General features: G+C 48.4%; 1 protein-coding gene across 1 annotated transcript in view; it reads right to left on the reverse strand.

The window, feature by feature from the left end:
- The window catches only part of LOC147684434 (chemokine-like protein TAFA-1), a 249,975-nt gene extending 236,168 nt beyond the window's left edge, over positions 1-13,807 (reverse strand). The window contains exon 1 of the mRNA XM_086942344.1: positions 12,992-13,807. The gene's annotated coding sequence lies outside the window, so the exon portion shown is untranslated. The remainder of the gene's footprint in view (positions 1-12,991) is intronic.
- Positions 13,808-23,156: the final 9,349 nt, after the last annotated feature.

The following is a 23,156-nucleotide window of genomic DNA, read 5'->3' on the forward strand; positions in this document are numbered from 1 at the left end:
TGTAGCTCCAATCCGGCAGCCTTTTTTACTCCACAGTCAGTTGGGGGCGTATCCTGCAGGGAGAGCGCCCAGGTGTGTTGCTTGTGGGCGGGCGGTCAGGCGGGCGCTCCTGGGACAGGTAGTCCTGCGCCTCCGCCTCCGCCTGCTCGCAGCCCTCACAGGATACTTTGGTTCTTCTGCTCGCCCCTTAATTAATCCTTCACAAAGCGAGTTACGACGTGATATGCAGAAACGCAGAAACGGGAAGGTTTTTCTGCAAGTCTCCCCTGTCGATCAGCAGGCAGCAACCAGTGCGCGAGGGTGAAAGTGATCCCGCTGTAGCTCCAATCCGGCAGCCTTTTTTACTCCACAGTCAGTTGGGGGCGTATCCTGCAGGGAGAGCGCCCAGGTGTGTTGCTTGTGGGCGGGCGGTCAGGCGGGCGCTCCTGGGACAGGTAGTCCTGCGCCTCCGCCTCCGCCTGCTCGCAGCCCTCACAGGATACTTTGGTTCTTCTGCTCGCCCCTTAATTAATCCTTCACAAAGCGAGTTACGACGTGATATGCAGAAACGCAGAAACGGGAAGGTTTTTCTGCAAGTCTCCCCTGTCGATCAGCAGGCAGCAACCAGTGCGCGAGGGTGAAAGTGATCCCGCTGTAGCTCCAATCCGGCAGCCTTTTTTACTCCACAGTCAGTTGGGGGCGTATCCTGCAGGGAGAGCGCCCAGGTGTGTTGCTTGTGGGCGGGCGGTCAGGCGGGCGCTCCTGGGACAGGTAGTCCTGCGCCTCCGCCTCCGCCTGCTCGCAGCCCTCACAGGATACTTTGGTTCTTCTGCTCGCCCCTTAATTAATCCTTCACAAAGCGAGTTACGACGTGATATGCAGAAACGCAGAAACGGGAAGGTTTTTCTGCAAGTCTCCCCTGTCGATCAGCAGGCAGCAACCAGTGCGCGAGGGTGAAAGTGATCCCGCTGTAGCTCCAATCCGGCAGCCTTTTTTACTCCACAGTCAGTTGGGGGCGTATCCTGCAGGGAGAGCGCCCAGGTGTGTTGCTTGTGGGCGGGCGGTCAGGCGGGCGCTCCTGGGACAGGTAGTCCTGCGCCTCCGCCTCCGCCTGCTCGCAGCCCTCACAGGATACTTTGGTTCTTCTGCTCGCCCCTTAATTAATCCTTCACAAAGCGAGTTACGACGTGATATGCAGAAACGCAGAAACGGGAAGGTTTTTCTGCAAGTCTCCCCTGTCGATCAGCAGGCAGCAACCAGTGCGCGAGGGTGAAAGTGATCCCGCTGTAGCTCCAATCCGGCAGCCTTTTTTACTCCACAGTCAGTTGGGGGCGTATCCTGCAGGGAGAGCGCCCAGGTGTGTTGCTTGTGGGCGGGCGGTCAGGCGGGCGCTCCTGGGACAGGTAGTCCTGCGCCTCCGCCTCCGCCTGCTCGCAGCCCTCACAGGATACTTTGGTTCTTCTGCTCGCCCCTTAATTAATCCTTCACAAAGCGAGTTACGACGTGATATGCAGAAACGCAGAAACGGGAAGGTTTTTCTGCAAGTCTCCCCTGTCGATCAGCAGGCAGCAACCAGTGCGCGAGGGTGAAAGTGATCCCGCTGTAGCTCCAATCCGGCAGCCTTTTTTACTCCACAGTCAGTTGGGGGCGTATCCTGCAGGGAGAGCGCCCAGGTGTGTTGCTTGTGGGCGGGCGGTCAGGCGGGCGCTCCTGGGACAGGTAGTCCTGCGCCTCCGCCTCCGCCTGCTCGCAGCCCTCACAGGATACTTTGGTTCTTCTGCTCGCCCCTTAATTAATCCTTCACAAAGCGAGTTACGACGTGATATGCAGAAACGCAGAAACGGGAAGGTTTTTCTGCAAGTCTCCCCTGTCGATCAGCAGGCAGCAACCAGTGCGCGAGGGTGAAAGTGATCCCGCTGTAGCTCCAATCCGGCAGCCTTTTTTACTCCACAGTCAGTTGGGGGCGTATCCTGCAGGGAGAGCGCCCAGGTGTGTTGCTTGTGGGCGGGCGGTCAGGCGGGCGCTCCTGGGACAGGTAGTCCTGCGCCTCCGCCTCCGCCTGCTCGCAGCCCTCACAGGATACTTTGGTTCTTCTGCTCGCCCCTTAATTAATCCTTCACAAAGCGAGTTACGACGTGATATGCAGAAACGCAGAAACGGGAAGGTTTTTCTGCAAGTCTCCCCTGTCGATCAGCAGGCAGCAACCAGTGCGCGAGGGTGAAAGTGATACTTGTTGTATCATATATAGGGATGCAATGACAGAAACAACAAAATACCAGTCGGGCGGTACACTATGCTAAGCACAAACTTTTAGCTTATGTGTTTTTAAGCCACGTCCTTAATTGCACTGGCCACGCCCCCTTGAGAGACCCCCGAGTTTTTTCTTCCCACTTAAAGCCCTGGGGCCAGTCATGCTTTGTGTTTCGTTGTCCATTCGCTTTGGGCTGGCTGCCAATGGTGATAGTGTCGTGGTGATGCCGACACTGCTGAGGTGCCGCCCCAGCTTAAAAAATGCACACAACGGGCTAATAAATGCCCCAAAAGTAGCCACCCGCAATTTGTTTTTTTTACTTGTACAAATGGGAAAAATGTTGCCCATCTGTGCGAAAAATAGCCCAATCTGGCAACACTGCGCATAGGCGGCATAAGCGGACCTCGTGATCTGTTTAACACTGTTATCTCTCTTCTATTTCTACGAAGATTAACATTGTGGAAAAGAAAGGACAACAGTGTTCAACAGTGCAGGCTTTTCAGAAATGCGACTGGTGTCCATTTCAGAGCACAAATGGCGCCCCCTGACCTTGGCACCGGGAGCGGTGGCACTGCACGCACTGCCCAAAAGCTGGCATTGTCTTGGGGTGACCGGAGAAAGGGCTACTTAAGCAATGAGCCATGCCTGTGAGTGATTAACTGGTTTGATGGTGTGTGAGGCCCATTCTGTTATTTTTGGATTGTATATGAGGTCTTCCTAGGGACAAAAAGGTGGTAGAAGCCCAAGGGAAGGTGATCTCTTGCAGAGAGACGGCCATTGACCTGGTACCTTCTATAAGGAGCTCCACAAAAACGAATTTCGGAAATTGCACTCAATATATTTGTTGTACTACAATGACCATAATGCTTTCTCATTTGCTACTTAGTGAAACCTCTGGATATAATGAGTTGTGAAAGATTAACTGTATGACATATAACTACATGGTCCATACCAAGACTAGAAATAGAGGAAGGACTATTTGAACCATGAACTTTACCTGTGATTTGCCGGTTTGATGGTATGTGTGTGCCCCAGAAGAACACCAGTTCTGCATAAAATGTTCGTGTGCACGGAATGCTATTAAAACTGCAATTTCGTCATGGAATGTTGATAAACCTGCAGCCCTAAGTGAAATTGTTGTTAAAACTGCACCTGGGTGTGAAAAGTCATCAGAGCTGCCCTTCTATGTGGAAAGTTGTTTCAGCTGCACTTGTAGGTGGAATGCTTCTGGAAGCACCTTTTAATTATATGGTCTCACAACTGCACGTGTGCATGGAATGCTGTTAGAAGTGCACGCGTATGATGGAATGCTGCTGGAAGCACGTTTTTATTAGATGCTCTCACAACTGTTCTTGTGAAAGGTCATGGAATTCTGTTAGAATTGCATGAATGTGTGAAATGCTGCTAAAGGTGCACGCATATGTGAAATGCTGCTAAAAGTGCACACATATGTGAAATGCTGCTAAAAGTGCACGCATATGTGAAATGCTGCTAAAAGTGCACACATATGTGAAATGCTGCTAAAAGTGCACACATATGTGAAATGCTGCTAAAAGTGCACGCATATGTGAAATGCTGCTAAAAGTGCACACATATGTGAAATGCTGCTAAAAGTGCACGCATATGTGAAATGCTGCTAAAAGTGCACGCATATGTGAAATGCTGCTAAAAGTGCACGCATGTGTGAAATGCTGTTAAAAGTGCACGCATATGTGAAATGCTGTTAAAAGTGCACGCATATGTGAAATGCTGCTAAAAGTGCACGCATATGTGAAGTGCTGCTAAAAGTGCACACATATGTGAAATTCTGTTAAAAGTGCACGCATATGTACAATGCTGCTAAATGTGCACGCATATGTGAAATGCTGTTAAAAGTGCACGCATATGTGCTAAAAGTGCATGCATATGTGAAATGCAGTTAAAAGTGCACACATGTGAAATGCTGCTAAAAGTGCACGCATATGTGAAATGCTGCTAAAAGTGCACGCATATGTGAAATGCTGCTAAAAGTGCACACATATGTGAAATGCTGCTAAAAGTGCAGGCATGTGTGAAATGCTGTTAAAAGTGCACGCATATGTGAAATGCTGCTAAAAGTGCACGCATATGTGAAGTGCTGCTAAAAGTGCACACATATGTGAAATTCTGTTAAAAGTGCACGCATATGTGCAATGCTGCTAAATGGGCACGCATATGTGAAATGCTGTTAAAAGTGCATGCATATGTGCTAAAAGTGCATGCATATGTGAAATGCAGTTAAAAGTGCACACATGTGAAATGCTGCTAAAAGTGCACGCATATGTGAAATGCTGTTAGAAGTGCACCCATATGTTGTTAAAAGTGCATGCATATGTGAAATGCTGCTAAAAGTGCACGCATATGTGAAATGCTGCTAAAAGTGCACGCATATGTGAAATGCTGCTAAAAGTGCACGCATATGTGAAATGCTGTTAAAAGTGCACGCATATGTGAAATGCTGTTACAAGTGCAAGCATACGTGAAATGCTGCTAAAAGTGCACGCATATGTGAAATGCTGTTAAAAGTGCACGCATATGTGAAATGCTGCTAAAAGTGCACGCATATGTGAAATGCTGCTAAAAGTGCACGGATATGTGAAATGCTGTTAAAAGTGCACACATATGTTAAATGCTGCTAAAAGTGCACGCATATGTGAAATGCTGTTAGAAGTGCACCCATATGTTGTTAAAAGTGCATGCATATGTGAAATGCTGCTAAAGGTGCACGCATATGTGAAATTCTGCTGAAAGTGCACGCATATGTGAAATGCTGCTAAAAGTGCATGCATGTGTGAAATGCTGTTAAAAGTGCACGCATATGTGAAATGCTGTTAAAAGTGCACTCATGTGTGAAATGCTGCTAAAAGTGCACGCATATGTGAAGTGCTGCTAAAAGTGCACACTTGTGTGAAATACTGTTAAAAGTGCACGCATATGTGCAATGCTGCTAAATGTGCACGCATTTGTGAAATGCAGTTAAAAGTGCACACATGTGAAATGCTGCTAAAAGTGCACGCATATGTGAAATGCTGTTAGAAGTGCACCCATATGTTGTTAAAAGTGCCTGCATATGTGAAAGGTTAGAAGTGCATCCATACGTGATATGCTGTTAAAAGTGCTCCATACGTGGTATGTTGCTGGAAACATGTTTCAATTAGATGCTCTTACAACTGTACTTGTGCATTGAATGCTGTTAGTAGTGCGCACACATATGTGGAATGCTTTTAGTTGTGCACATATATGTGGAATGCTGTTATAAGTGCACACATATGTGGAATGCTGTTAGAAGTGCACACATATGTGAAAAGCTGTTAGTAGTGCACGTATATGTGGCATGCTGTAAGAAGAGAGTGCAAAAATGAAATGCTGTTAGTAGTACACGCATATGTTGAATGTTGTTAGAAGTGCACACATATGCGGAATGCTGTTAGTAGTGCACACATATGTGGAATGCTATATGTAGGGCACACATATGTGGAATGCTGCTAGAAGTGCATGCATATGTGGGATGCCATTAGAAGTGCACGCATATGTGAAAAGCTGTTAGAAGTGCACACATATGTGGAATGATGTTAATAGTGCTTGCATATGTGGAATTCTGTTAAAAATGCATGCATATCTGGAATGCTGAAAGTAGTGCACGCAATGTGAAATGCTGTATGAAGAGCTCACATATGTGGAGTGCTTTTAGAAGAGCACGCTTATGTGGAATGCTGTTAGAAGTGCATACATATATGAAATGCTGTTAGAAGTGTACACATGTATGAAATGCTTTTAGAAGTGCACACATGTGTGAAATGCTTTTAGAAGTGCACACATGTGTGAAATGCTTTTAGAAGTGCACACATGTGTGAAATCCTGTTAGAAGTGCACACATATATGAAATGCTGTTAGAAGTGTACACATGTATGAAATGCTTTTAGAAGTGTACACATGTCTGAAATGTTTTTAGAAGTGCACACATGTGTGAAATACTTTTAGAAGTGCACACATGTGTGAAATGCTGTTAGTAGTGCACGCATATGTGGTATGCTGCTGTACTGCACTTCTATTTGAACTGAAGCTCTGCATGAAAGGTTGTCTGCTGCAATGACCACTATGAGGAAAATTGTTTGTCCTGCACCTATGTGTGTCTGAACTGTTGTGTTCTATGTGGAATGTTGTTAGAACTGCACCTCTTTCTGGAATGTTGTTAAAAACGGTCTTAGATGTTGTCTTTGGAATGTTATTGGAACTGCATCTCTGCATGGAATGTTCGTAAAGGTGAGCTTTATATGTTGCATGTGGAATGTTGTTAGAACTGCACCTCTGCAAATAATGCTGCTACAACTGACCTTATATGTTACATGTAAAGTGTTGTTAGAACAGCATCTCTGCATGGAACAATGCCCAAACTGATCATATATGTGGAACAAAGGGTGGTGACTGGGAAAATTGGCACACACACAATACTGGCACAAAGTAGTTTTCTGAAAAGAGTGAATATGTTATTGTCCATATATCTTGATCGGTGCTCGGGAGGAGGGCGAGCCACCCAATCTTCATCAAGTGGAAAAGAAAACTTCTCCTCAATGTTAAATTAGAATCACCAAGCACTCAATGAGTCAAACGAGGCGCTGTAATTAGAATATCCACTGTTCTTTATTCGAACATTCAAACACTTCACATTGTTGTTAAGTTCCTTGCCAACACGTGTTTCGCCTGTTATTTAAATTTTAACAAGACTTCATCAGGGCCTTAAAAGTAATCTCAATGTACCCATAAATTACATTGGGTGCTGTATCCAGTTAGTGACTAAGTAATCTAGTATTCCAAAATAAATGTTGCAAGTGATTATGGTATATCGTCAATGCATCATTGTATCATAAAGAGACAATCGTTCCCGTCGTGTATCGGGTCTGTGGCGTTCAGCGATCTTATATGTGGAAGGTTGTTCAGCCTGCATAACTGTCTGAAACGTTGGTAAAAATGGCCATATATGTTGTATGTGGAATGTTGTTAGAAGTGCACCTCTGCGTGGGATGTTACTAAAACTGGCCGTGTATGTTGTATGTGGAATGTTGTTAGAAGTGCACCTCTGCATGGGATGTTACTAAAACTGGCCTTGTATGTTGTATGTGGAATGTTGTTAGAAGTGCACCTCTGCATGGGATGTTACTAAAACTGGCCTTGTATGTTGTGTGTGGAATGTTGTTAGAAGTGCACCTCTGCATGGGATGTTACTAAAACTGGCCTTGTATGTTGTATGTGGAATGTTGTTAGAACTGCACCTCTGCATGGGATGTTACTAAAACTGGCCTTGTATGTTGTATGTGGAATGTTGTTAGAACTGCACCTCTGCATGGGATGTTACTAAAACTGGCCTTATATGTTGTATGAGGAATGTTGTTAGAAGTGCACCTCTGCATGGGATGTTACTAAAACTGGCCTTGTATGTTGTATGTGGAATGTTGTTAGAACTGCACCTCTGCATGGGATGTTACTAAAACTGGCCTTGTATGTTGTATGTGGAATGTTGTTAGAAGTGCACCTCTGCATGGGATGTTACTAAAACTGGCCTTGTATGTTGTGTGTGGAATGTTGTTAGAAGTGCACCTCTGCGTGGGATGTTACTAAAACTGTCTGAGTATGTTGTATGTGGAATGTTGCTAGTCTGCACCTTTGCGAATAATGTTGCTACAACTGAACTTATATGTTGTATGTAGAGTGTTGTTAGATCAGCATCTCTGCATGGAATAATGCCCAAACTAATCATATATGTGGAAGAAAGGGTGGTGACTGGGAGAATTGGCACACACACAATACTGGCACAAAGTAGTTTTCTGAAAAGAGTGAATATGTTATTGTCCATATATCTTGATCGGTGCTCGGGAGGAGGGCGAGCCACCCAATCTTCATCAAGTGGAAAAGAAAACTTCTCCTCAATATTAAATTGGAATCTCAAAGCACTCAATGAGTCAAACGAGGCGCTGTAATTAGAATATCCACTGTTCTTTATTCGAACATTCAAACACTTCACATTGCTGTTAAGTTCCTTGCCAACACGTGTTTCGCCTGTTATTTAAATTTTAACAAGACTTCATCAGGGCCTTAAAAGTAATCTCAATGTACCCATAAATTACATTGGGTGCTGTATCCAGTTAGTGGCTAAGTAATCTAGTATTCCAAAATAAATGTTGCAAGTGATTATGGTATATCGTCAATGCATCATTGTATCATAAAGAGACAATCGTTCCCGCCGTGTATCGGGTCTGTGGCGTTCAGCGATCTTATATGTGGAAGGTTGTTCAGCCTGCATATCTGTCTGAAACGTTGGTAAAAATGGCCTTGTATGTTGTATGTGGAATGTTGTTAGAAGTGCACCTATGCGTGGGATGTTACTAAAACTTGCCTTGTATGTTGTATGTGGAATGTTGTTAGAAGTGCGCCTCTGCATGGGATGTTACTAAAACTGGCCTTGTATGTTGTATGTGGAATGTTGTTAGAACTGCACCTCTGCATGGGATGTTACTAAAACTGGCCTTGTATGTTGTATGTGGAATGTTGTTAGAACTGCACCTCTGCATGGGATGTTACTAAAACTGGCCTTGTATGTTGTATGTGGAATGTTGTTAGAACTGCACCTCTGCATGGGATGTTACTCAAACTGGCCTTGTATGTTGTATGTGGAATGTTGTTAGAACTGCACCTCTGCATGGGATGTTACTCAAACTGGCCTTGTATGTTGTATGTGGAATGTTGTTAGAAGTGCACCTCTGCATGGGATGTTACTAAAACTGGCCTTGTATGTTGTATGTGGAATGTTGTTAGAAGTGCACCTCAGCATGCGATGTTACTAAAACTGGCCTTGTATGTTGTATGTGGAATGTTGTTAGAAGTGCACCTCTGCATGCGATGTTACTAAAACTGGCCTTGTATGTTGTATGTGGAATGTTGTTAGAACTGCACCTCTGCATGGGATGTTACTAAAACTGGCCTTGTATGTTGTATGTGGAATGTTGTTAGAAGTGCACCTCTGCATGGGATGTTACTAAAACTGGCCTTATATGTTGTATGTGGAATGTTGTTAGAAGTGCACCTCTGCATGGGATGTTACTAAAACTGGCCTTGTATGTTGTATGTGGAATGTTGTTAGAAGTGCACCTCTGCATGGGATGTTACTAAAACTGGCCTTGTATGTTGTATGTGGAATGTTGTTAGAAGTGCACCTCTGCATGGGATGTTACTAAAACTGGCCTTGTATGTTGTATGTGGAATGTTGTTAGAAGTGCACCTCTGCATGCGATGTTACTAAAACTGTCCTTGTATGTTGTATGTGGAATGTTGTTAGAACTGCACCTCTGCATGCGATGTTACTAAAACTGGCCTTGTATGTTGTATGTGGAATGTTGTTAGAAGTGCACCTCTGCATGGGATGTTACTAAAACTGGCCTTGTATGTTGTATGTGGAATGTTGTTAGAAGTGCACCTCTGCATGGGATGTTACTAAAACTGGCCTTGTATGTTGTATGTGGAATGTTGTTAGAACTGCACCTCTGCATGCGATGTTACTAAAACTGGCCTTGTATGTTGTATGTGGAATGTTGTTAGAACTGCACCTCAGCATGGGATGTTACTAAAACTGGCCTTGTATGTTGTATGTGGAATGTTGTTAGAACTGCACCTCTGCATGGGATGTTACTAAAACTGGCCTTGTATGTTGTATGTGGAATGTTGTTAGAACTGCACCTCTGCATGCGATGTTACTAAAACTGGCCTTGTATGTTGTATGTGGAATGTTGTTAGAACTGCACCTCTGCATGGGATGTTACTAAAACTGGCCTTGTATGTTGTATGTGGAATGTTGTTAGAACTGCACCTCTGCATGGGATGTTACTAAAACTGGCCTTGTATGTTGTATGTGGAATGTTGTTAGAAGTGCACCTCTGCATGGGATGTTACTAAAACTGGCCTTAAATGTTGTATGTGGAATGTTGTTAGAAGTGCACCTCTGCATGGGATGTTACTAAAACTGGCCTTGTATGTTGTATGTGGAATGTTGTTAGAAGTGCACCTCTGCATGGGATGTTACTAAAACTGGCCTTGTATGTTGTATGAGGAATGTTGTTAGAAGTGCACCTCTGCATGGGATGTTACTAAAACTGGCCTTGTATGTTGTATGTGGAATGTTGTTAGAACTGCACCTCAGCATGGGATGTTACGAAAACTGGCCTTGTATGTTGTATGTGGAATGTTGTTAGAACTGCACCTCTCCATGGAATGTTGCTGAAACTGGCCTTGTATGTTGTACGTGGAATATCGTTAGGACGTTCCGAACCGTGCAGTGTAAATTGCAATGTTCTTAGAAGTAGTGCTGCTTATGCAACCGGCGCCATACAGAATGATTAAAGAAGTGCCGTGATACCACAAACACGCTATGAAGTGCAATGAACGGAGAACCTTCTTAGAAGTGCAATCATATGAAGAACGCTGTTAGAAGTGCAGTGAAACAGGAAACACTTTTAGAAGTGCAGTGAACAGGAAACACTTTTAGAAGAGCAGTGAAATAGGAAACACTTTTAGAAGAGCAGTGAACAGGAAACACTTTAAGAAGTGCAGTGAACAGGAAACACTTTAAGAAGTGCAGTGAAACAGGAAACACTTTTAGAAGAGCAGTGAAATAGGAAACACTTTTAGAAGTGCAGTGGGCAGGAAACACTTTAAGAAGTGCAGTGAAACAGGAAACACGTTTAGAAGAGCAGTGAAATAGGAAACACTTTTAGAAGAGCAGTGAAATAGGAAACACTTTTAGAAGAGCAGTGAAATAGGAAACACTTTTAGAAGAGCAGTGAAATAGGAAACACTTTTAGAAGTGCAGTGAACAGGAAACACTTTAAGAAGTGCAGTGAAACAGGAAACACTTTTAGAAGAGCAGTGAAATAGGAAACACTTTTAGAAGAGCAGTGAAATAGGAAACACTTTTAGAAGAGCAGTGAAATAGGAAACACTTTTAGAAGTGCAGTGGGCAGGAAACACTTTAAGAAGTGCAGTGAAACAGGAAACACGTTTAGAAGAGCAGTGAAATAGGAAACACTTTTAGAAGAGCAGTGAAATAGGAAACACTTTTAGAAGAGCAGTGAAATAGGAAACACTTTTAGAAGAGCAGTGAAATAGGAAACACTTTTAGAAGTGCAGTGGACAGGAAACACTTTAAGAAGTGCAGTGAAACAGGAAACACTTTTAGAAGTGCAGTGAAACAGGAAACGCTCTCAAAAGTGCAGTGATAACGAGAACGCTCTTAGAAGTGCAGTGATAACGAGAACGCTCTTAGAACTGCAGTTATAGGATACGAAGAAGGCTTTCAGGTCCAAGAGCTTCATTTCACGGCAGTTCTGCCAGTGGTGGCCAGCACAGGTAAGTGCACTGGGGCAGGGGTGGGGCAGGGTGGAGGGGAAGGCGACAGGCAAAGCGATAGGTCAAATTAAATAATTGTAAAAAAAAAACACTTACCTTGCGCTTGACGCGGCGAGCGCAAGGTAAGCGGTTTTATTTATTTTTTAATTTAACTTTACCAGGCGCGCAACGCCCATTGGGCTCAAATGGCTTCAGAAGCAAAGCCCTGTGTGTCACACTCCCACAACACGGCGCTATGTGTCACACTCCCACAACACGGCGCTATGTGTCACACTCCCACAACACGGCGCTATGTGTCACACTCCCACAACACGGCGCTATGTGGCACACTCCTGGAACGCAGCGCTATGTGGCACACTCCTGGAACGCAGCGCTATGTGGAACACTCCTGGAACGCAGCGCTATGTGGCACACTCCTGGAACGCAGCGCTATCTGGTACACTCCTGGGACGCAGCGCTATGTGTCACACTCCCACAACACGGCGCTATGTGGCACACTCCTAGAACGCAGCGCTATGTGGCACACTCATGGAACGCAGCGCTATGTATCACGCTCCTGGAACGCAGCGCTATGTGGCACACCCCTGGAACGCAGCGCTATGTGGCACACTCCTGGAACGCAGCGCGATGTGGCACACTCCTGGAACGCAGCGCTATTTGGCACACTCCTGGATCGCAGCGCTATGTATCACACTCCTGGAACGCAGCGCTATGTGGCACACTCCTGGAAAACGTAGCGCTATGTGAAACACTTTCAGAAGTGCATTGCTATGTGGCATGCTGGTAGAAGCGCAAAGCTGTGTGCCACACACCCACAACGCAGCGCTATGTGGAGCGCTCCTTGAAGTGCATTGCTGTATGAGGCGCTCACAGAGGGAAGTCCTGTGTGCAGTGTGCTACACTCCTGGAACGCGGTGCTATGTGGAACTCTTTAAAAAGTGCATTGCTATGTGACCTCCCCCCCCCCCCCCCCCCGCCCTCCCACCACACACACACAGAAACAGTCCGATGTGCCACTGTCCCACAACGCGGCGCTACGTGGGACGTTCCCAGAAGTGCATTGCTATGTGGCATGCTCGTAGAAGCGCAATGCTAAGTGCCAAACTCCCACAACACGGCGCTATGTAGAACGCTTTCAGACGTGCATTTCTATGTGGCATGCGTACAGAAGCACAGTCCTATGTGCCACACTCCCACAACGCGGCGCTACGTGGGATGTTCCCAGAAATGCATTGCTATGTGGCATGCTCGTAGAAGCGCAACTCCCACAACGCGGCGCTATGTAGAACGCTCCTTGAAGTCCGGAGCCCTTGGCCTCGCAGCGCTCATTCACACAGACATGCCACTTACCGCTCTGGAGCCGGGGTGAGAGTCTGGCGCGGGGTCCCCGGTCCAGGAAGACCTCGGTGCACGCGGAGCCCCTCCCGAAGCGCTGAAGTGCAGGGTCCGAGCGAGGGCTCAGGGCAGCATCTCCTGTCTCCGCTCTTGTCTCTGTGGTCTCCAGAGGAAGACCGCCCGGGAGTCTCTCTCCTGCCCGTAGAGACGGCCGGTGTCCAACCCCCGCACTGACCGGGGAGTTCAGGGCAAAATGGAAGGAGGAAGAGAGGAGAGCCGCAGAAAGAGGAGAGTGGTGAAGATTGGGAGAGGGTGGAAGAATCGAGGCGGAGAGAGAAGAGACGCAAAAAGAGAGACTGCTGCTAAACGAGGGAGAGGTGTGAGTGACAGGACGAGAGAAAAAAGAATGAACGAGGGACGGCGAGAGAGACGCCTGGAGACGGAAGAACACGAAAGAATGAGAGAGGAAGAAGCAACGGAGACGGAGAGAGGAAGGAAGAAGAGGGAATGTGGAGGGAAAGTGAGAAGAGAAAGTGAACAAGAAAGTAAAGGTGGATAAAGGAAAGAAAAAGGAGGAAACAGAAAACGAGAAGTGGAGGGTGAAAAGAAAAGGAGGGAAAAGAGGAGAGATAAAAAGAGTAGCAGTAGAAAGGGAGGGCGAGAAGATGGTTAGGGGGCGAGTTCTCTCGGTTCAGGGTGGTAAGACCCCCACAGAGGCACCGAGGACAGGCTCCAGGCATCCAGTGGAAGGGACCCGATGGATGCTGGCCGTGCCCTGTGCCAGGCGGTGCCCCGTGCCCCCTGCCGTGCCTCCCGTGCAGGAATGCTGTCCGTGCTGCCGGGCTCCCAGGGATGGCACAGGCGGCGCTCCCACGGTGCCAGCCTCCAAGAGCGACTTCCTGCTGCTGCCTGCGCGATCCTGCCAGGCCCCTCCCAACCACCTCTCTCCTTCTCTCTGACACCGCATCTCACTTCGAGCAGAGACATCCCTCTCCCCGCTCCCCCTCTCTCCCAAACTCCGGCGGCACTCCAAATGTACCCTTCCCTCTTCCCCTGCCCACCAGCCTCTTACTCTCCGACACTCACCATCTCTCTGCAAGCACTTCAACCCTCGCCACCTGTCTCTTACGCTCTTACACTCTCTCTACAAGCACATCAACCCTCGCCACCTGTCTCTTACTCTCGCCACCTGTCTCTTACTCTCTGACACTCTGCATCTCTCTACAAGCACATCAACCCTCGCCATCTGTCTCTTACGCTCTTACACTCTCTCTACAAGCACATCAACCCTCGCCACCTGTCTCTTACTCTCGCCACCTGTCTCTTACTCTCTGACACTCTGCATCTCTCTACAAGCGTATCAACCCTCGCCACCTGTCTCTTACTCTCTGACACTCTGCATCTCTCTACAAGCGTATCAACCCTCGCCACCTGTCTCTTACTCTCTTACACTCTCCCTACAAGCACATCAACCCTCGCCACCTGTCTCTTACTCTCTTACACTCTCTCTACAAGCACATCAACCCTCACCACCTGTCTCTTACTCTCTTACACTCTCTCTACAAGGACATAAACCCTCCCCACCTGTCTCTTACTCTCTGACACTCTGCATCTCTCTACAAGCACATCAACCCTCGCCACCTGTCTCTTACTCTCTTACACTCTCCCTACAAGCACATCAACCCTCACCACCTGTCTCCTACTCTCTTACACTCTCTCTACAAGCACATCAACCCTCGCCACCTGTCTCTTACTCTCTTACACTCTGCATCTCTCTACAAGCACATCAACCCTCGCCACCTGTCTCTTACACTATCTATGGAAGCACATCAACCCTCGCCACCTGTCTCTTACTCTCTTACACTCTACACGCACATTAACCCTCGCTACCTGTCTCTTACTCTCTTACACTCTACAAGCACATCAACCCTCGCCACCTGTCTCTTACTCTCTTACACTCTCTCTACAAGCACATCAACCCTCGCCACCTGTCTCTTACTCTCTTACACTATCTATGGAAGCACATCAACCCTCCCCACCTGTCTCTTACTCTCTGACACTCTCTCTACAAGCACATCAACCCTCGCCACCTGTCTCTTACTCTCTTACACTATCTATGGAAGCACATCAACCCTCCCCACCTGTCTCTTACTCTCTGACACTCTCTCTACAAGCACATCAACCCTCGCCACCTGTCTCTTACTCTCTTACACTCTCCCTACAAGCACATCAACCCTCGCCACCTGTCTCCTACTCTCTTACACTCTCTCTACAAGCACATCAACCCTCGCCACCTGTCTCTTACACTATCTATGGAAGCACATCAACCCTCGCCACCTGTCTCTTACTCTCTTACACTCTACACGAACATCAACCCTCGCTACCTGTCTCTTACTCTCTTACACTCTACAAGCACATCAACCCTCGCCACCTGTCTCTTACTCTCTTACACTCTCTCTACAAGCACATCAACCCTCGCCACCTGTCTCTTACTCTCTTACACTATCTATGGAAGCACATCAACCCTCCCCACCTGTCTCTTACTCTCTGACACTCTCTCTACAAGCACATCAACCCTCGCCACCTGTCTCTTACTCTCTTACACTATCTATGGAAGCACATCAACCCTCCCCACCTGTCTCTTACTCTCTGACACTCTGCATCTCTCTACAAGCACATCAGCCCTCACCACCTGTCTCTTACTCTCTGACACTCTGCATCTCTCTACAAGCACATCAACCCTCACCACCTGTCTCTTACTCTCTGACACTCTGCATTTATCTATAAGTGTATCAACCCTCACCACCTGTCTCTTACTCTCTTACACTCTCTACAAGTACATCAACCCTCGCCACCTGTCTCTTACTCTCTTACACTATCTATGGAAGCACATCAACCCTCCCCACCTGTCTCTTACTCTCTGACACTCTGCATCTCTCTACAAGCACATCAGCCCACGCCACCTGTCTCTTACTCTCTTACACTCTCTCTACAAGCACATCAACCCTCACCACCTGTCTCTTACTCTCTGACACTCTGCATCTCTCTACAAGCACATCACCTCTCGCCACCTGCCACTTAATCTCTGACACTCTGCATTTATCTATAAGCGTATTAACCCTCACTACCTGTCTCTTACTCTCTGACACTCTGCATTTATCTATAAGCGTATCAACCCTCACCACCTGTCTCTTACTCTCTGATACTCTCTCTACAAGCACATCAACTCTCACCACCTGTCTCTTACTCTCTTATACTCTCTCTACAAGCACATCAACCCTTGCCACCTGTCTCTTACTCTCTGACACTCTCTCTACAAGCACATCAACCCTCACCACCTGTCTCTTACTCTCTTACACTCTCTTTACAAGCACATCAACCCTCGCCACCTGTCTCTTACTCTCTTACTCTCTCTACAAGCACACCAACCCTCACCACCTGTCTCTTACTCTCTGATACTCTCTCTACAAGCACATCAACTTTCACCACCTGTCTCTTACTCTCTTATACTCCCTCTACAAGCACATCAACCCTCGCCACCTGTCTCTTACTCTCTGACACTCTCTCTACAAGCACATCAACCCTCACCACCTGTCTCTTACTCTCTTACACTCTCTTTACAAGCACATCAACCCTCGCCACTTGTCTCTTACTCTCTTATACTCTCTTTACAAGCACATCTACCCTCCCCACCTGTCTCTTACTCTCTTATACTCTCTCTACAAGCACACCAACTCTCACCACCGGTCTCTTACTCTCTGACACTCTCTCTACAAGCACATCAACCCTTGCCACCTGTCTCTTACTCTCTGACACTCTCTCTACAAGCACATCAATCCTCACCACCTGTCTCTTACTCTCGCCACCTGTCACTTACTCTCTGACACTCTGCATTTATCTACAAGCATATCAACCCTCACCACCTGTCTCTTACTCTCGCCACCTGTCACTTACTCTCTGACACTCTGCATTTATCTACAAGCGTATCAACCCTCACCACCTGTCTCTTACTCTCTGACATTCTGCATTTATCTACAAGCGTATCAACCCTCACCACCTGTCTCTTACTCTCTGATACTCTCTCTACAAGCACATCAACTCTCACCACCTGTCTTTTACTCTCTGACACTCTCTCTACAAGCACATCAACCCTCGCCACCTGTCTCTTACTCTCTGACACTCTCTCTACAAGCACATCAACCCTCACCACCTGTCTCTCACTCTCGCCACCTGTCACTTACTCTCGGACACTCTGCATTTATCTACAAGCGTATTAACTCTCACCACCTGTCTCTTACTCTCGCCACCTGTCACTTACTCTCTGACACTCTGCATTTATCTACAAGCGTATCAACCTTCACCATCTGTCTCTTACTCTCGCCACCTGTCACTTACTCTCTGACACTCTGCATTTATCTACAAGCGTATCAACCCTCACCACCTGTCTCTTACTCTCTGACACTCTGCATCTCTCTACAAGCACATCAACCCTCACCACCTGTCTCTTACTCTCTGACACTCTCTCTACAAGCACATCAACCCTCGCCACCTGTCTCTTACTCTCTTACACTCTCCCTACAAGCACATCAACCCTCACCACCTGTCTCTTACTCTCCGACACTCTGCATCTCTCTGCAAGCACATCAACCCTCACCACCTGTCTCTTACTCTCTGGCACTCTGCATTTATCTACAAGCGTATCAACCCTCACTACCTGTCTCTTACTCTCTGACACTCTCTCTGCAAGCATATCAACCCTCGCCACCTGTCTATTACTCTCTGACACTCTCTCTGCAAGCATATCAACCCTTGCTACCTGTCTCTTACTCTCTGACACTCTCTCTGTAAGCATGTCAACCCTCGCCACCTGTCTCTTACTCTCTGATACTCTCTCTGCAAGCATATCAACCCTTGCCATCTATCTCTTAGTCTCTGACACTCTCTCTGTAAGCATATCAACCCTTACAACCTGTCTCTTACTCTCTGACACTCTCTCTGCAAGCATATCAACCCTTGCCACCTGTCTCTTACTCTCTGACACTCTCTCTGCAAGCATATCAACCCTTGCCATCTGTCTCTTACTCTCTGACACTCTCTATGCAAGCATATAAACCCTCGTCACCTGTCTCTTACTTTCTGACACTCTCTCTGCAAGCATATCAACCCTTGCCATCTGTCTCTTACTCTCTGACACTCTCTCAGCAAGCTTATCAACCCTTACAACCTGTTTCTTACTCTCTATCACTCTCTCTGCAAGCATATCAACCCTTGCCACCTGTCTCTTACTGCTGACACTCTCTCTCTAAGCATGTCAACCCTTACCACTTGTCTCTTACTCTCTAACACTCTATATACAAGCATATCATTCCCCGCCACCTGTCTTTTACTCTCTGTACTCTCTCTACAAGCATATACACCCTCACCTCCTGTCTCTTACTCTCAGACACTCTGCATCTCTCTGCACGCATATCAACACTCGGCACATGTCTCTTACTCTCTGACAATCTCTACAAGCACATCAGCCCTCGCCACCGGTCTTTTACATCTCTCCTGCCCACCTATCTCTTACTCTCTGACACTCTGCATTTCCCTACAAGCATATCATCCCTTGCCACCTGTCTCTTACTCTCTGACACTGCTTCTCTCTGCAAACACATCAACCCTCGCTCCCTGCCTTTCACTCTCTGACCCCGTCTCTACAAGCATACCAACCCTTGCCACCTGTCTCTTACTCTCTGACACTCTCTCTAAAAGCATATCAGCCCTCGCCACCTGTCTCCTACTCTCTCACACTCTGTGTCTCTTCAGTAGAATGTCATCCCATCTCTCTTGCCCAACTATCTTTTACTCTCTGACACTCTGCATTTCCCTACAAGCACATAAATTCGTCTGTGACCGACCGGTAAATGGGTTTTCAGATGTAGGGGGCCTATATTTTACTGATTCTGTAAATTTACCGAATCAGTAAATTTACAGAATCGGAAAAATACCGAATCGCTATATTTACCGATTCGGTAAATCCACATGTAGGTGGCACTCCTACGAGTGCCACAGGCCCTTAAGAATCCGTATTTTACCACCCAATCCTATTGGGTGGTAAAATACCGAATTCAGGTGTGCATGCACACCTGTGCAATGTGACACACAGACATGCCCTTAGGGCATGTATGTGTGCCACATGGCACACAAGTCCGGAATTGGGGTGCTAGAGGGTGTCAAAGTGACACCCCCTGCACCCTTGCTGCAATCGGTAATGCCCATTGATTCCTATGGGCTTCAATGCCCATTGGAATCAATGGGCATTACCGAATCGGTATTTACAGAATCGGTAAATACCGAATCTTAACGATTCAGTATTTACCAAATCTGTATTACCTACATCCCCCGCTCTATTTTACCACTTCTTAAATACCGATTCAGTATCATTCGGTATTTAAGAAGTGGTAAAATTGAATTACCTACATCGGGCCCTTTATGTCTATCCAGTAGCATGTCATTGCATCTCCTCCTCTCCAGCTCCTCATCTCCACCTGTCTCTTCATCTCTGGCACTTTCTATCTCTCCAGTACCATATCATGCCATCATCTCCTCCCCACCTCTCTCCCACCCTCTTGTACGGTTTAGGGCCCTAGGCCCTCATGCAACAGTAAGAATGTTGCAGACACATATAGTTACTGTCTCGAACTGGCCCAGGGCACATGCACCCAGCCCACTTTATTAGCAGGGTCACCTGCCCTGTGACACCTGTGATGGATCGGTGTGGGGTGAGTGTGGAAGCCAGCCCTCAAGGGGTGGCTGGTGGTAACTCAGTATTTTACAAACACTAGACCGTGACCAACCGGACACTACATCCCTCCCAAACCTTATTGACGATTGAGAACAAGTCCAACCTGTGGGAGGAAAAAAATAACAAAACAAAAACTCCACTGAGCCTACTCAGGTTGTTTACATGACAGGATGAGGGGAGGGGTGCAGCTGGGAGCACCTGGCATCATGGCACGCCTCAGCAGTTTCACCAGACTCTGGACACGAATGGCAGTGTGGATGACGTCCGTCCGTCCGTGTTGTTACAGTTCACCTGGGCACTGTGGGTCCTGTCCCACCTGGTTTCACTGTGTGGAAGTCTATTTACAAAGTTCAGTGTGATGATGCATCTGGAGCAATGGTGGAGTCTACTGTTGGACAGGCCACATGAAGGGCCGCTCTCCCCCGGCTCAACCGGGCCCGAGCCCAGCCACGCAAGAGACTACACACCCCCATTGCACGTCCTCCGTCCCCTCAGGGACCCCTGCCCTCGAACATGTTAACCTCGTGGGTCCGATCCTCTGCCGGCCCACGCGCCCAGCCCGGGCCGCCATCTTGGACACTTCACCACGAGGCCGCCTGGCCCCCGATCGACCTCAACCCTGGGCCTAGCCGGCCTCAGACATTCCGGCACCACCCTCCACCCAGGAGGTGAGCGGGCTTCTTGGCAAGTCAATGGGAGAAAGAGGTGCCGATGGCTCTCCCCCGCCCAGTGCCGCTCGCCCATCGCCTCCCCGGGCGCTGGCTCCACCCCCCTGCTGGGTGTCTGGACTCCCTCATCCCGGACCTCCCGACCTCCAAGTGCGAGGGTCCGGACATCAAAGCACACCAGCCCTATAACTGGGGCAGCTCCAGAGCAGGAAGGCAGTTGTATCTTGGAGTCGAGAGACGTAAAGAGGAACTCATCCTGGACGGACTACTGGCGCTGCCGTAGCTCTGTCTTGTGCACCATCGTCCTGCCTGTTGGCGCTGCCACAGCCGTCGTAACCTTCATCTTCGTCGTCACCGGGACCTGCAGGCTCCGCCGCGGACCGTCGTCCTTTCTTCATCCATCTCGGGACCTGCTTGGCTCCTCCACGGCCCGATCATCTACCACGCCGAGCTCGAGGATTGAGAGCTATTTTGAACTTACTGGTAACTAAGACTGTCCCGCTACCCTTTTCCTCAGCCCGAGATCAGAACCGAGGGGACCCCTGAGTCCAGACCTCCTTGTATCATACTATCGTAACCTAAGAATTGCATATAAAGTCTCGTTAACCTTCAACCTTGTGTGGTGTCCGTCTGTGGGGGGGAAGTTACCTTTCTGTACAGTCGTTGGAGACGGCTCTCCCTGGAGACCTCTCCCCGTAATCTCGGCCGACCCTCCCGGTCCGTCTAACATTGGTGGCCAGCGGCGCGATCCGAATCACCGCATAACGTACAGAGAGTAGCTCACCCCACAACGAACCACAATGACAACTAAAGAAAGCGGATCAACTGAGAAGTTCCAAATGGAAAAACTAGAGGAGTACAGCCATCGTGAACTGAAGCAGTTCTGCATCGAACTAGGTATCGCTACCACCGGACTAAGCACCAAGGACGATTTTAAGCATGCCCTAGAATCTTGGGCAGAGACCGGGGATGTCGAAGCCCCCGAGCAAAGCACCGCGAAAAATACCAACACGGCCCCGGAAGGGCCAAGAACCAGTCTCTCGCAAGACGAGATCCAAGAAAGAGAAAAAACCCGACTACACGAACTAGAAATGGCCCGACTCAAGATGGACGTAGAACTCAAGTTGGCCGAACAAAAAATAAACTTAGAGCACCTGCGTCTCCGAGAAGAAAGAGAGGAGAAACAGAGGCAAAGGGAGCTCGAGGAAAAGAAACTGGCGTACGAGCACGAACGGAATCTAGCCGAGATCAACCTGCGCAAGCAAAATAAAGAGTTAGGGGTGCCCGACAGACCGCACACCCCAGGGACCACGGAGAAAAAAGTACACATCCCCAAGGATGTTGTCCGAGAATATTTTCGAGAAGACGACATCCAGCAATGGTTTAAGGCCTACGAAATCGCGATGACTGCGCACCGGATCGATAGAAACGATTGGGGAGCCGGCCTATGGGGCAAATTCCTCAATGAGGGTCGCGATACCCTGTTACAGCTCCCAGACCACCAGATGACCTCCTACGACCATATGAAAGCGGCCCTCCTCACCCGCTATGGCCTCACGCCCGAGATGTACCGTCAGAGGTTCAGAGACTGCACACGCATCCCGGGTACAACTTGGGTGGACTATGTAACGTACTTTAGCCGAGCCTTCGAAGGCTGGATCAGAGGGAACAACGTCACGACCTACGAGCAGCTGTTCAATCTGATGGTATGGGAGCACCTGTCCAACAATTGCTTCATTGAACTACGCCAACACCTCCTCGACAGCAAGTTAACCGATCCCCGGCAGCTCGCAGCCGAAGCTGACCGGTGGGAGATCACCAGAGTGGGCCGGAATGGGTCCTACGAGCAGAACAGGAACAACAATGGTCACCACCGACCCAGAGGAGGAGGAGGGGGCCAAGGACGAGGAAGAGACAACACTCCGGCCGCCCCCGCTACCAGCACCACCCCCCCGGCCAACCGGGGCAGCACCCCGGCGCGACCGGGGTATAGAGCCAATGTTACATGTCACCGATGCCAACGAGTCGGCCACTATGCGAACGACCCAAACTGCCCGCAGTATCAGAGTCCGAAACCCCGCCATGTGGCCGCCGCGGCACTAGGAGAAGAACAGATCTCCGAGGAGCAAGAAACAGACGAGCAAGAGTATCAAGAGTGGGAGCCAGCCGCCATGACTCTCGCGTGCTTAGGGGGAAGAGACATGGTCCCGCGGGTCCCCCTACCCGCTAACACCCAGAAGTACAGCCAGTGGGTGAGCATCAATGGACAACGGGCCGAAGCCCTTCGGGACACCGGGGCCAGTGTGACAGCCGTCCGCTGTCATCTGGTGACCCCAGAACAATATCTACCGAACATTCTCTGCCCTGTGCGATCAGCCGACAACTCAGAGAGTCTGTGTCGGATGGCCTGCGTCCCCTTTGAGTGGGGAGGGGTCTCCGGCATGTTGAAAGTGACGGTCCGAGACGACGCCCCCGTGGACTGCCTCCTCGGAAATGACCTGGAAAGCTCCCCGTGGGCAGCCGTGGAGCGAAAAGAACACTTGGGGATGTTGGGCGTCCCGGACTGGGCGTGCGTCACCACCCGGTCCATGGCCGCCCGTGCCAACCATCACCCGGAAGAACCAGAATGGCCGGCGCCACCTCCTCCGGTCGCCCCAGCCGAGACCACCGACCATGACATCCCCCTCGAACTTGCTCAACCCTCCGACCTCGCTAACCTTGACCA

The sequence above is a fragment of the Lissotriton vulgaris genome, chromosome 10, assembly GCF_964263255.1.
Source record: "Lissotriton vulgaris chromosome 10, aLisVul1.2, whole genome shotgun sequence".
In the NCBI taxonomy this organism is placed as follows: Eukaryota; Metazoa; Chordata; class Amphibia; order Caudata; family Salamandridae; genus Lissotriton; species Lissotriton vulgaris.